This window comes from Agrilus planipennis, unplaced genomic scaffold, assembly GCF_000699045.2.
Source record: "Agrilus planipennis isolate EAB-ADULT unplaced genomic scaffold, Apla_2.0 scaffold29, whole genome shotgun sequence".
Lineage (NCBI taxonomy): Eukaryota > Metazoa > Arthropoda > Insecta > Coleoptera > Buprestidae > Agrilus > Agrilus planipennis.
In genome coordinates, this window is record NW_020442462.1 from 556154 (window position 1) to 565271 (window position 9118).

The 9118-nt window shown below is 34.9% G+C and overlaps 1 protein-coding gene across 5 annotated transcripts in view; it reads left to right on the top strand.

The window, feature by feature from the left end:
- Positions 1–9118, top strand: part of LOC108744444 (torso-like protein) — a 117650-nt gene that overhangs the window by 32910 nt on the left and 75622 nt on the right. The window contains exon 1 of one of the 5 annotated variants that reach the window (XM_018480202.2): positions 2458–3040. The exons of the other annotated variants lie outside the window; for them this stretch is intronic. The gene's annotated coding sequence lies outside the window, so the exon portion shown is untranslated. Of the gene's footprint in view, positions 1–2457; positions 3041–9118 lie in introns of those variants that run through there. 5 annotated transcript variants of the gene reach the window in all.

The following is a 9118-nucleotide window of genomic DNA, read 5'->3' on the forward strand; positions in this document are numbered from 1 at the left end:
CGTGCTGTCAAACCTACACTAGCAAGGAGATCGGGCTGAAACTATAGCTACAAGCTATCCAAGGATGGTACTATAGAATGTCACCTCAAGGTAGGCCTAGTGGCGTCATCTCTTGGTTAGGCCGGAAACTTATCAATCCACCCTCGTAGACCTGTAAGACTGGTACCACAGTTAAATAATTGCAAAACTGGACAGAACTTTAGTACCTTGTACTTGAAGCACTTGCTTAGCGATTTGAATCTAATTGCTTTGGAAATAATTGGTAATTTGATGTCCTTAATTTTTAAAATGCAATTGGGGTTTCAAAAGTTAATGCGCTTTTAGTAAGAGCTTTGAGTTTAAGTTTTTTTGATGAGAACTCTGCGCAGCTCTGACTAGTTACGTTTATTTCTGAAATTTTGGAACTTTGGGAATCCCTTTAACTGATCTAGTTCATTTACCTATAATCAGCAGTCACCATTTTTGTGGCGTTTGGAAGATGCAGATTTACAAACTTACCTTATTTTGATACTGGAATCTGAAGAAATGTCTAACAGACTTATGATGAATAATGTTCAGCCAAATGAAATCTCAAACAAACAAACTATCGTATGGATATTTCTGCGATTGCAGATAGACATGAAAAATCATATTTATACTCTATTAGAAATGAGCGAAAAGTCTGCTTCATTATACCAAACAGACAATCATGATGAGGAGGATACCGTGGATAGAGAAGGTTAGAAATGAAGAGGTATTAGAAAGAATAGAAGAATAGAGGACTCTATGGAAGTCAGCAATAGTAGGGCACCTTCTCATTCCTGAGAACAACATTGATGCATTATTTGATTTAATCTTTTTTTTTGTACATTATTCACAACATACTACATGAATGATTCGACAAACACGACATCGTTGTAAACATTATACGCTTGTAGGCTGGGTAAGGCTCCCCTTTGCTAATTTTTCCTAACATCTATTCCATAGATATATTATATAACATTTTTGCTTCTTTTTCTCTATTCAGTTCGTATTCGCGGAAATTTGTTTATTCAAAAGTTAGAATGTACACAGCAGGTGTGTGCAAGCGTGGCATTAGATTTATAGGAACTTGACTAAACAAGCTGGTAATAGTAATGTGCACTGTGTCTGCGAATTGTTTTACAAAGTGGTTGGCTATAAAGTTGGTGGCAGTATCGCGACACTTCTCGCTTACTGGATATGCTCATTATTGGAGATCTATTTTAAACTCTTCCGGCACTTTTTCTGAAATAAAACACTTGCCAACTATTCAGACTGACTTACGTAACATTGTAAATCAATTTCCTTTATGTGTATAAGGATGCTTTTTAACATATGAATGAAGGATAATAAGAAATGGAAATGAATTCACGAATTCTCAGTTATTTCAAATTCATTGTCTAGTTATCTTTGCAAGAAACTTTCTTCCTGATTATGAATCTTAGTTATTTATATACCTATACTTTATTAAAACTATGAAACTGCATTCAGACAATTTTTTTGAAGGCAGGAATTGCAAGCATTTCTCTTAGTTTTACCTTTCAGATTAACCATGTAAAGCACTCCATAATTCAGAACCACGAGGTATAATACGTAGGAATCCCAGTGTAATGACCCATTAACTCGTAACAACGTAAAATTTAAAACCACAAGCAGTCAACTTCTCATAATCCGTCTGTACTTTGCTTAGTTCCAAATTATGCAACGCTTTTATTTAATGATGCAAAAGTATTTATAAGTTGGCCAAATTGATTTTTGCGATCTCTTCTCGATGAACATCATTGCAATGTTACCCCTTCCTGACCCAGGGCAGTCGAATAGTTGGGCATCACAGGAGGAAATAATCATGCGGTGCAAAACATTCTATGCAAGTACGATGAAGGTCATTAAAGCGTCTTGGGTTGAATGGATATTAAAATCTACAACTGTCACTCTTGGTCCTTGACTTAACTCCTCCCAATTTTTCAGTTAAAGGCTTAAATATCTTCTATATACCTATACTTCTCCGAGCTGCAAGGCCTACAGGTTTAGACCATTGCTTAGCATTCGGAATGACACTAGTTCGATTGCGGGTCCAATGTTTTCTGTTGTTTCCTTGGATCACTTAGGCAAATGCTGAGACAGCAATAATAATATTCGACAGACATTTCACTTTCTTCCATCTTGATTTCCGCCCATCTCATCTTTGTCACCCTCAATCACCATTCACCCATTTCCACGATTCCTAAAAGACGCTGAAGAGGGCATTTTTTTTCTCTTTACCTATACTTCCATGCTATTTATTTATCTACTTCCAATGTTACGCTAACCAAACCTTTCATCAAATACAAAACAAATTACCAACTACGGTAAAGAACAGTGAAAGTGAATTCGACCGTGTCGGCTGGTGGTAGCGACAGACAGAATAATGTGTGGTACATTTAGGTGTACGTGAAGTAAGTTCTTCAGCAGCAGTCGAGTTTGTTTGTTGGCAGGTTGTGGTCGAAGTTGGTGAAGAGTGGCGACGGACGGCGAAGGCCTCGTCGACGAACCCCTCCAGCAAGCTTAGAAAACACCTGCTGCACACACGCTGCCGATGCCGTTGTCGTCGTCGACATCTATCGCCAGTTTTAGGGGAGCAACCTGGTCAATAATGTTGCAAGTTCCATAAAACGCTACTGTTTCTCGTTCCGTATCGTGGTTTTTGTTCGTCCTGTTTCTGTTGCTGTTGTTCTCTTTTAATCAAGTTAGTGTTGCCGTAATAGTCAACACAGTCAGCTCGGTAAATTTACTAGACTTAAAATCCGCGCTCACGTACGTACAACAAGCAGTGTAATGTGTTGCTGAGTGCTCGTGGATAAGGTCAGTGATATTGCAAGAATAAATAAATCATACGTGGACGAACGTCAAGTTCAACTACCTACTCAGTTGTGGATTTCCACAGTCGGCTATTGAGGATATTGTTTATCAAAAATGGATGTTGATTTTTTGAAAATAATGTCTTATCAGCAAGGACCTCTGTTTTATCACGACTCATGGATTATCCAATACTTCTTTTAAGGTAATTAACGTCGCATTATACAATTAAAGAAAATAAAACTTTAGTTAAAAGTTTTGTTAAATTCGAGGTACCTATATGAGAGAATTTATTTTCTTTTGAACAAGAGAAACTCGAAGTACCTACTTAATTCTTTATTGTAGTGATTTCACGTATTTTTGTAGATTAAAAGGTTCTGGTTTAATATTAAAAAGAGTTCAGCAACTTGCAACTGCTGTCTGGCTTTCGTTACAATCAATATAAAAAGAGTATTATTTTAAGCAAATGAAACTGAAAGTAGTCTCCGACATTCAGACGGACGATATTTGTTTTTACTCATGGAACATTTGAGAATATCGAAAAATAAGAAAGTCGTTATTTAACAAATAAATAAATGATAAATATTTGGGGGTAATAGTTTTATTATTGCAACCTACCATAAGGTTTCGCATATAATGTATGAGGCTTCATCAGGGTAGATTGGTAATTACAAACATTAATTAGTAATTAAACCGAGGGAAGCCTTTAAAGGTATACATAGGAATTGGTTGAAAGGAAAACGAGTTTTTACCCTCAAATTAAGTTTTATTTCCATGGTTATACCTTAACAAGGGAAAGAAATAGAAATTTTGATCTGTCTTTTTTACTTAAAATGTCTAAAAAACTTATAGGTATGTCACACTTGTCATAAGCAAATACATATGCACCCTTTTTCAAATAAAGCGCATAGCATTTTGGTATTTCTACCTTTGTTTTGTTTTTAGGTGTATTACCATGCAGGTAAGCACTCAGTCACTTAACACCGTTTAAATTAAGACGGCTTTGACAAGGTCCAGCTTAATTTTCCATTCCTTTCCAGCAACTTTTCTTGCTCTAAAATCCTTGACAAGTCATATTGTACCTACCTTCTCAATATTAACCAGCAACTCTGGCTTGTTCTTATCGATTGATAAGTACTTTTGCTCGTCGATATTGGGTGCATTTAATATAGTGACGACGATGTCTTTATAATTGCGTCGCCTACGTCATCTTCTAATTACCAATACTAAAGCGCGTGCTTTCATGCCGAAATTTATAAAATTAGTAATCAAAATTAAACTTGGCTGTAATAATTCTAAAGTGGTAATGATAGTCCTGGAGCCGGTAACATTGAAAGTACCGTCATCGCGGAATTGTAAAATTAAAAAAAATGATAATTGAAAATTATACGAAAAAAATGGCCGAAAGTGTATTAGAAAAATTGTTTATAATTAAAAAGAATAAATGGTTTACCATTATCGCGAATTTTAAAGAATTGTACTGTATTTGAAAGGAAATTTGTTTAGTTAAAAGAAAAAAATTAGCTTAGCAATATTTTTTAGCCGAAAGGGCACGGCATACCTACTTAAAGGGTGTGAAAGAGGGTAAAATTTCACCATTACACACCATCACACTTTTTTTTAATTTTACGTGTTTTAAAGTGATTAACAAAAATATCTTGGTATGCATGTCTACAAACTGCCGAAAGTATCTGGCATATCAATTCTATAATTTTATTTTAGAGTAAATATGNCTCGTGCTCGCTACAATATAATTTAAGAAGTTTCTAGAAGACAATTGGATTCATAAATAGGTATAAGCGTACCTTTAATTGTCTTTCTCTTAATAACATACACTACGTGTGATCAGTACTCCAGAAAAATTAAGGTAGAAGAAGATACAACAAGATAAAAGAAATAGAATGGGTCATCTCACACCACTCAATGATATATACATATAAACATGAGGGTAATGACCTTACTCAAAGCCCCAACTGCTCCGGCAATGATGACGCATATTATGATCATCACGTCCGCATATTGTGCATTTGAATACATTGTTTTTTGTAAGATATTTTCACACTTCGCATATTTTTGTATTTTGTAGTCACAGCAGTAGCTTTCTCAATCGAATAGTAGGTACGGAGGCTACTACTAATAATCGTCACACGTGTCTGTGTACCAGCTGTTGCGAAGGCCACGAGTAGGAATGATTTCGTCACTTGACGCTTGTTTTAACGAAAGGTGAAAAGGTAACACCGCTGCCAAACCGGCATTGTCGGCTCGTTAACTGCGGTACTTTTTGAGCACAATATTTACGCCCCTTACGTTGTGACGCTATCACGAGATGTAGTTTGCAATGCCTCCAGATTCTACCTTTCAAATATTCTGAAATAGTGATCAAGCAGGTATATGTAGTGTCGAAAGGAATAGCCAAGCTTAGTAGGGACTGTTCCTAAATGGATTTTCTCGACCTAAAAACTTTTAGAATAATTGACAACTAAATGTTACAGTTTGAAATCAAGATCATTTTAAGGAGTTTTGCTTACTATAAAATTTAACATAGCGCATTCACATTTTTACGTATTTTTGGTAAGACTCTGCTACAAGTTAGAAACTGCGAGGTTTTCACATTGATATACTTCTTTATGGTAGGTATACTGTGCAATGAATAATTGCAACTTTCACTCTATTTACTTTTACATACTATGTACTGGTCGTGTCCTTGGCGACTTGGACATAGGTCCGTTACATAAGCTACTAATTGTTGCTATTTTTACAGAGACAATTGGTAGACACTTTTAAAATTCTCTCTAAATAATGTAAAACTTGGAACTTCACATGTTGAAGTCTACAGATTTTATAAGATAATCTGAGTTTTGAATAGTCAAATCACCAACTAATTAAAAGATTTATCATCATCATCATAAGGTCGTCAGTCCTAAAACTGGTCGGACACGCACCTTCACTCTTTCATATCCTGAGCTAATCTTCGCATTTCCTTGAAATTTATAAAAGAGAATGCTGATAATATTGGCGCACAATAAAAATAGGTAAGTTACTCACTATGCCTCGACTAGAAACATTCAGATGAATTCGGACCACTATATGAAAATTCAGTCAGGCTACTTTTAAGCCCTTTTGTGGAGATTATAATAATATGGTAATTAAAATAAATTTAAAAAATATGTCTCAAAATTTATAAAATTTCTCGTAGACTCATATGCTAATTAAACCATTCAATATGCTTTGATCTCCCTTGATATTTTCAAACAGAGATTATTTTTAAAAATCAACATGCTAATTATTACTAATTATTTGTTAAAGAAAATAATGCACTTAACATTGAAAATAGTTCTTGCCCAGCAATTTATCGAGAAGTCAGAAGTAGATAGTAAGCAGTTCAACAAGTAGATATCCATCTATTTAAATGGACCTTGTTGATTATATTGAATCCACCAAATTTAGCATTGTACTACAGATAGGTTTACCGCGCCATTTGTAGGATTTCATAAGTCGAAAGTGTTCACGCGAAACAGCTATCAATGTACAATTGAAGTACATTCTTTTTGTATATGTTAAATAGTTGCCCAAAGAAAACGAATGTTTACATCAGCGAGCCTGTAATATACCCATTGTGAGTTAATATTGTATACAGTAATTACGTAATGAAACTCACAGTAACATCTTGAAAACAGGTGAAGAAATGAAGAATGCGTAGTGCTTTATCATGAAATAAAAAATGGAATTTGTTTCCCACAGCTGGCGATTAACATTTCGTATTGTCTTCAAATTTACCCATTACTTCCTTATAAATGTTACCTGTGGTTGTTACGTATTTTATTGACATAAATTCACGGCAAATCAGTTCACACGAATTTCACGGTAAATTTATTGGCTTACATCGGGAAATGCTGAGATGCAGAAAAATTCTTATTTGTATGCATTTTCGCTGTACCTACTTAAAGAATGCAATCATGCATTTACAAGAAAATCTGCTGGTTATGTTGCAGCCTATCGTCAAGAATTTAAGCGATATGTGTAATATGTAGATGTATTCATCTTTATCATAAGGTCGTGAGTCCGAAGACTGGTAGGAAACTATTTTCTATCCTGAGCTTAATTTTGCATTTCCTGGAAAGTAAAAAAAAGGAACCATTTGGGTACCTTATTTTCGTCAGCTACTAATGCTGGTGGGCGCGGAGTCAGTCCCTCCGGACTACGCCGGAGGAGAGGGCGGAAGGTCCTGTTCAGCCTCTTTAAGGAATCGTGGGAATGAGTGGATGGTGGTTAGGGTGAGAAAGATAAAACAGACGAAACGAACATAGAAGAGTGTGAAAGATTATCTGTGGAACATTACTGACTTCGTATTTGCCTAAGTGAACCAAGAAAACCACAGAAAACCTTGATCCAGGTTCAAATCGGCGTCCACCCGAGTGCTGAGCAAAGATATAAACTAGGGATGGGCCCGGTACTCGACGGGTCCAGCATTTAATGAAAAGCCTGCCCGAACGAAGATACAATTTATTAATAACCAGTGCATCTTTAGTATAAACTTCTAAGTTTCTTAACCATTTGCGAACAGTAATCCAATCCAGATCTTCCTCTGCCTCTTTGTTTCTACTGCTAGTATGTCTTAAAAGTTCTCCTCCGTCTTATCATTCCTTTTCCTCATTGACTTCCATAGCGCCCTCTGTTCTTCTACTTATTTCAATGCATACGTTCTCATTTCACATAACTTCTGTCCAAGCTATTTTCTTCATCCATTTTTAATACCACCCCATTGTCTACGTTTCACACAAGTAATTTTTTACATTACTTTTCAGTAAAAACTACGCAGTTAAACCATATAAATTCAGTATCATTATACAGACAATATTTTTCCTAATTGTCTTAAACAAAGTATCAGTTGAAATAATTCATTATTAATTTATATTTTTATTAAATCTGTACATTTACCACTACTATACTATAGGTAGATAATATAAGTTGAAGCTTACAGTACCCCGAGCACTTTATAACTTTAGTATTTGCGACCAAAGATGTCGCAACGATGTTAATTACTTAGTACTGTTGTAAATCTGAGGTTGTGTGTGTCCACAAAATTCTGTTGGAGAATATAAAAAAAATCACCAAGCTATTTATTTGCATGTGCATACTTGCATACTTGCCCATTAGTAGGTACACTTTATAATATTGCTTGAATTTGAGAATTATCCGTTCATGAAGGCAGAAATTAGGTATTAGCTATAATTCTGCGTTTATTAGAAAATTAGAAACATAGACAAATGTAACGTAATGTGGTAATGCAACTGGTATTGTAGAAGATGATGACGGATTGATACTATTGAGATGCTAATTGTACAAAATACGTGAAATGTCTTTAACTTAAAATGCAATCACAACCAAATCTACTCGAATACTAATGACGACCCGTTACTTCATGTTAGAACTTAAATGTTAAATTTATTCTTAAATGCTTATATTTTGGTAGCAGTTACACCACAATAGTGATATCGGCAACGAAGGTAAACTTTAATAGATTTAGAATAATTTATTGTTGTAGAATTTGCTTCTTAAATGAGGAAATTAATAAAAAGTTATCTTGTGGAGGTTCATCAATACATGACGTAATTCTAATCATCAGCCACCAAGGTTATGTAATGATCCAGGAACATGTTACCTCTAATATGAAATTTATAATCATTAATAGACGGTAGTTTGAGAGTAATTTAATGGTATTGCCATATAAAAATCTCCATTTATGATTGGAAAACTGTATAATTAATTCTGATAAATTATCAATTCGGCTCCGTGATTCTAATCGCACTCCATTAAAATTAATTTAATATTTTGCATGCAGGTTGTTTTTCCTTGTGGTAAGGAGTTTCCTTTTGCAGTTCTTTTTCAATTACGACGTATTTGCTTTTGTCGCAATAGTAACTGTAGGTGCATTTGAGGAAAACCAAATCGGTTATCGAAACAATTTAATATTCATGATAATACCTAATTCTGAAACGTATTGTACGGATTGACCTTTGCTGTGTTAATAAATTCTCGAACTTGGTGTTTCTGTAAAATACGAGGGTGGATTGATAAGTTTCCGGCCTGACCAAGAAAAACAAGGTTTTTAAAAATTTTTTTTTTTTATTTCTCAACATAATCTCCTCCAAGGCTGATACATTTCTCATAGCGGTGTTCCAGTCTATTAATGCCATCTCTATAGACTGATTCGTCAAGCTCCTCAAAATAACCATTTACAGCTTCGATTACTTCTTCATTGTCCGCAAATCTCTTACCGCCA